Consider the following 6352-nt stretch of genomic DNA (forward strand, 5'->3'; position numbering starts at 1 on the left):
GTCCCATGTTTGGCACACTGTATTAACATTGTTGTTCAAGACTATCTGAATAATGAAAGCAAAGTCAGCAACTTACTGACCACCTGCAGAAGAATATGCACACATTTCACCATTCTTTTAAACCCCGGAAGCAGCTAAGGTTCATTCAATGTGAGCATAAAATGCCAGTCAAAGCACTCATCCAGGAGGTGTCAACACGTTGGAACTCAACTTATTACATGCTTGATCGTCCGTTTGAGAAGTACATACCTCTTAATGCTTATGTCATGACAAGAAGATTAGGGGATCCTACTGTGAAAGCCATGACCAATGAGATGTAGCAATGGGACCTCATTAAATGCCTGACAGAGATGCTACTTCCTTTTGAGGTCTTCACGCATGCAGTCAGCAGGGAGGCCTGCACTATGAGCCAAGCTATCCCGTTGTTGTACATGCTAGAACAAGAGCTGAAGGAGGTGTCTGAAACATATGAAGGTGTGGAAGACAAAGTAGACATATGTTATTTGGCGAACGCCTTAGCCGTCCGCTTATCTGACAATACAAGGATTCAAAATAACATTGTGTCACATCGACATTACATTACTGCCACAATTTTGGATCCAGGGTACAAATTATTTCTGAACAGTAATGCAGTAATTCCTTTTTCCGAAGGGGATGTTGCCAAGTACAAAATTTTAATAGCTGAGGAAGCCACTGATTTAGAAAACGAATGGCTCTCAATTAGAGGCCTGCCAGTGCCTGGCCAGGACAGTGCAAGTACTACAGGGCAGATTCCAGAATCAAGTTCTTCTTCAGAGCAACAGAGCAGTGCGTTTGCTTCCCAGCAGTCACCGACACTACCAATAACATCAACAACAGCACCAACAGGATCTGATTCATCAGACACAGCAAAAAAAATAGCTGCTTGGTTTCTACAGAAAGGGATGGGTAAGTCCATTGCTGGTGCTAAGTCAAAAGAGGCCAAGCAAATCAGAGAACCACTGAACATTGAGCGGATGGTCCAGGCCTATCTGGATGGCACAACAGAGGTGTTCATGGAGCAAAGCCCATTGGTGTACTGGTATGGGAAAAGAAGCCAATGGCCAGTGCTCAGCAGGCTGGCGATGAAGTATCTGGCTTGCCCTGTCAGAAGTGTCTCTTCGGAGCGTGCTTTCAGTGCTGCTGGTGCCATTGTAACTGTGAAAATGTCCAATCTCTCGCCCAAAAGCGGGGAGAGGTGAACCATGATCAAAATGAATCAGCACTTCATACCACCGGACTACAAAATACCAGAAACACAGCAGGAAGAGGAGAGCGACTCTGAAGACATAAGTAGTGGGTTAAATGATCTACTTCTGTCTGACCCACCAGGGTTTGAGGACGAGCTCCTCTTCCCTGACAACTAGGCTTTCAAATTGTTACTTTCTCCCTTTCTTTATTTGTGTGTATATCTGTCTTTGTTGTTCAAATCAAACCACAACAAATCCATCTCCACAGTCTCTTACTTTTATTTACCTATTGAAGTTGCACGTCTGTGCATTTAACTGTCCACTCTACTCCTCAGAGTCCTGCTCCATCTTCCTGTCTCGCCCTAAATACATTTCTATCTTGCCAGGCATTGGATGGCGATGGAGAATAGTACAATAATGTAGCCTCTAACAGTCCCTTCATAACAAGTGAAACGTAAGTGACCATAGCCATCTTCTGTTTTGTTTCCAATTCGAAAGTCATCACTGTCTTAAGGCTACCACCTCTGTCTGCAGGCATACACAACTCTTCAGTGTCTGACCTTGAGCAGGCATCCAAAACTAAAGTAAACTCGTCATCACTTTCAGAAGGCTCGGCATCTCTGATCTGACAGCCAAAGAGAAGAATTGAATCACCCTCATAAACGCTATGTAAATTGTGCGGTGTATATCGTTTTTCGCCCCACATATGCGTTACGGCATTATCATTGGGTTTCCACATTTGTGCTGTATGCCTGCCTCACCCAGAGGCAACCTCTGGTCTAGGGAGTAGTGTCCAGAGATAGAAAGGCACCCCCAAGAAGGAAGGTGAAGGTGAGTTAGAAAATCATGGCTTAAAAGCAAAACTTCACCACAGGTAAACTTTAATAAAAATGGCGAGGTTTTGTTATTACCAATGATGGGTATAACTGGAGATCATGTTACTAGATCTCTTTATAATACTTAGTTGACAGAGTCGACATGTTTCTGCTCCATTCCGCCCAGCCGGGTCTACGGAGCATTCGTCAGGACAGACAAAAAAGAACAACATGTCAATTACTTACACAACTTGTGAAGTATTCAGTAGTGTTAATCTAAGCACTCTATTTTGGCTTGCTTCAGTTTCCTTGATTCTGGAAACCTCGCGCTTCAACAGGGTGCATTAGGACTCTCTGGTCCTGAGCCGCACGAGGAGGATTCTCCGCGTCTAGTGCTGGCTCTACACCTGGACCAGCACTAGATGCGTGTAAGTAATTGACCTGTTGCTCTTTTATGAGGGTGATTCAATTCAACCTACGGTCTCGTAGTTACAAGTGTCCATTTTCTCACTTGATTACTTAATATATTAAGATTGGGAAACTGAATGAACCAGAATTCCTCCTCCCTACCTGTTGATTACAAAGCCAAAGAGAAGAGCAAGACAGGCATATGAAATGAATGATGCCATGCATTGCATTGGATGCTTGCTGACTCTGAGCAAATTTGCATGAAGTAGAACTATACTAGCAGTTTAAATAATAACAAAGTACTTGTGACTCAAGTGATAGTCAATGTTTCTATGTTGTTTAATAATATTAGCATTAGCCAATTGTACTCCTACTACTACTGCAGGTGCAGTCTGGACTTACTTAATTAGAGTCACTCACAGACCAAGTTGCTGCTGGTCTGTTGGACAATACATACACGTACCACACCTGATGATGATGACCATACTATCTTTGCATGCAGTCAGTCAGTAGGATCTGAGATGATTGATGGAATACGTTTCAAGAAGTGGAATAAAAGGTAAACACAACCAATCAACAAGAACCACAGCAGACCTAGGCTACATGTCTGTGCAGTGGTGGAGTCGAATAGTGGTATGATGACTGACAGTGGCGCATTGATTTAGTCACTTGATTTGGAAAATGCTAGGTTGCTGTCTGTATATGCCTTATGTCTGGCTCTGTCAAAAATTAAGGTAAATGGAGATTGGGTCACGGACTCACGGACACACCGGCGGCCCGGTGCCGTGGGCCTGTTCTGTGCTGGCTCTGATCTTGTTGTTCCACTAGATTAATGCTGTGTATCTAGTAGAGTAGACACAATGTATCCAAGTCGCCTCAGTCTGAAAGTCTTCTCGTGCACGAGTCTTGTGTTTTTGCCCTACACCGTAATTGATTTTTATTTTTTCGTTCATTTATTTTTTAATACCCCTTTTGTTTTTCCATCATAACTTACAGGCCGGCCTTAACCCAGTGCTATTATACTTGGAGCAACAACTCACACTTACCTTACTCACATCAGTCACCCAGTGGCACCTAAGAATGATGTTCAGAGTGTCCCTGGAAGGGAGGACCAAGATATATGTCGAGAAGATACAACTACACATTTGGACCTGGATAATACAGTAACTTTAGTATCATTTTCGCATTTTTAATAATTTGATTTCTTTTTTCTCTGCATTCATTTTACGACTGTGTGACTTTGTTTGGTAATTGCTCCTTAAAACTATTTTATAAATTTCTTTGCTAGCTTTCAGGCCGGTACAGCATGTAATGAGGATTTCTCTGAGGGCATACAGCCAAGGCAAATGTCATATATAATAAATACTTCCTTGTAGTGTCGAATTGTGTAGTAGTAGTTAAGTACGACTCATTAGTAACCATCAAGTTATCTTCATCATGCATGCATTTCCTTTTTCTACCTTTAGTTTATAGATTTATTGGGTAGTGGATCCTCAATCATCATCTTCATAGTTTTGCTTTTGTTGTCTCCATGCGTACTGTTTTTCTTTGTCAAACCTTTCCCCAAACCCCTCTTCCCATCCATTCATCAAACACTAACCCTCTTCCCCCGGGCTGTGTGGTTTTATATTGAGATGTGATGTGACTACACTAAATCTACACCAAAAATTGATCACAGGCTTGCTGGGGCAGATGTGGGGAAAGCAAAACTAATTAAATGTCAACGAGGCAGGGCAAGAATCTTCTTCTGCTTGCCCACAAATGCTCAGTGTATATACAAGCCAATTCATTTTCCAAAGGGACCCACCGGATACATCTTATTAATTGCCGGCATTGTTTGGATGTAATTTTACAGCATTAAAGTTTACGAATTAGGATTGTGTTTAAGTGACTCCTTCAACACGACTACAGTTTAACTTCTTATCTTCTTGTACTAGGCTGTCCCCGACACCATTGTTTTCTTTTAGTTTAGCAGTTGCAATATTGTTTGTCAGTCTTCTTATGTACTGTACTTTTCTACCACTCCCACAGTCTCTCTCAGGCAAATGACTGTCTCTTTGTTTTTTTGTTTATAGATGCTAGTGCCAGTGTCTACTACTACCATCACAACCACGGCATCTTATCCATTGTCTTGGGAAACCATGCAGCCTTTGCTGTGCCAAACTTATTCATCAACAATCACAGGTAGGTAAAGTTTGCTGGGAGGTGTAATGGAGTAGGAGGAATGACTGGTAGTACTAGTAGGACAAATATAACTCAGTGAGGAGTACCGCATCTATCTGTTTGCATGTTACAAAATTGGCCAATTATTTAAATCAAACACTGGCTGCTGCCCTGCATCTGCAAGTAAACCTTGTGTAATGTACATTAATTTGTGAAACAGTAACCCCACCACAAAACATTAACATCATATGTGTAAGTTTAAATAAATAACATTTATTTCCATTAAGAAAATAGCCTATCCCACACCTCACCTCACCCACCCCTCTAACTAACCCCAACCAATGTCCAAGTCCAACAAATGTCCAAGAGAAACCCCAAAACCCAATTCCCACCCTCCAACAAAAGTATTAAAAAATTGGCAAATATAAAGAGGGTCCATTCATAATCAGCGGGCTTTAAGGTGTTTATCCACCAGAATTTTCACACGCTGCTCTAATTGACCCTCCAGCTTTGCCATCCGGAGGAGAAGTTGTTGCCGAAATGCACGGCACCTATATTTGCATCCATGTGGGGGACGGCTGCCTGACCGCGGTGCCGTACTCCTGCAGGCGGGGCCTGGCTGGGGCCCTGGGCATTGGAAGAGGCAGCAGCTGCTGCTACCGCCTCCTCATCCAACTCCTCCTCGGCCTGAGCCACCAGCCGGTGGTATTCCTCCACGATGGCCTGCAGTTTCCTTTGCCAGGCCCTGGCTGCCAACTCCTTCCGTGATGGTGTTTTGGAAGGAGTATCTATAAAGAAAGAAACATAACATTTCTGGTAACTTTAAGTATCTATCCTCCTGCTTCCCCGGCCTCTAACATTTGTTGGAGTTTTTTACGGCATTATATTTGCACTAGTAGTACTATGGATGGACTCCAGTACACAGAAGAACATCAGTCTTTTTCGTATCTCTAGGTTACATAAATTAGATAACCTTGTTATAGGCTGTCAAGTCAAGTCAATAGATTTATATAGCGCGCTACATACCCATAGGGTCTCAAGGCGCTAGCGGGAGGGTGGGGAATTACTTGTCGAATATCCAAGTTTTAAGTTGCTTTCTGAATGCTAGGTGGTTCTGGGTAAGGCGAAGGTGAGTGGGAAGTGAGTTCCAGGTTTTAGCTGCCAGGTAGGAGAAGGACCTACCTCCCATGGTAGTTTTGTTGATGCGAGGTACCGTGGCAAAGGCTTGGTTGGAGGATCGCAGCTGATGGGAGGGGGTGTAGAAGGATAATCGTGTGTTGAGGCATTCGGGCCCAAGATCGTAAAGTGCTTTGTGTGCGTGGGTTAGGAGGCGGAAAGTAATCCTCTTATTTACGGGGAGCCAGTGGAGGTTTTTCAGGTGACCAGAGATGTGTTCTTTACGCGGGATGTCTAGTATGAGCCTGGCTGAAGCGTTCTGGATGCGTTGGAGTTTTTTCTGGAGTTTTGCGGTGGTACCGGCGTATAGTGTGTTTCCGTAGTCCAGTCAGCTAAGTTTGCATCCAACAGCAACATACAGGATACGCAGATGCCTGTTACTCTTTTAACTAAGCTGCAGGTTGGGAAGCTCTTATATTTTTCAATCACGGGTAGAACTGGCCATACACTCTCTGTTACATGAAGGACAATTGCTCAATTTCACTTTCACTGGGCCCTGACTTCTGGTGACTACAAAAAGGCAGAATTAATATACTTATGAATTGATCCAATGATCATTACTTATATGGAACGACATATCAG

The 6352-nt window shown here is 43.2% G+C and overlaps 1 pseudogene; it reads left to right on the forward strand.

The window, feature by feature from the left end:
• The first annotated feature begins 218 nt into the window (after window positions 1-218).
• LOC147663868 (zinc finger BED domain-containing protein 6-like) lies at window positions 219-1385 on the forward strand (annotated as a pseudogene).
• The last annotated feature ends 4967 nt before the right edge of the window (window positions 1386-6352 follow it).

The sequence above is a fragment of the Lissotriton vulgaris genome, unplaced genomic scaffold (genome assembly GCF_964263255.1).
Source record: "Lissotriton vulgaris unplaced genomic scaffold, aLisVul1.2 SCAFFOLD_613, whole genome shotgun sequence".
Taxonomy (NCBI): domain Eukaryota; kingdom Metazoa; phylum Chordata; class Amphibia; order Caudata; family Salamandridae; genus Lissotriton; species Lissotriton vulgaris.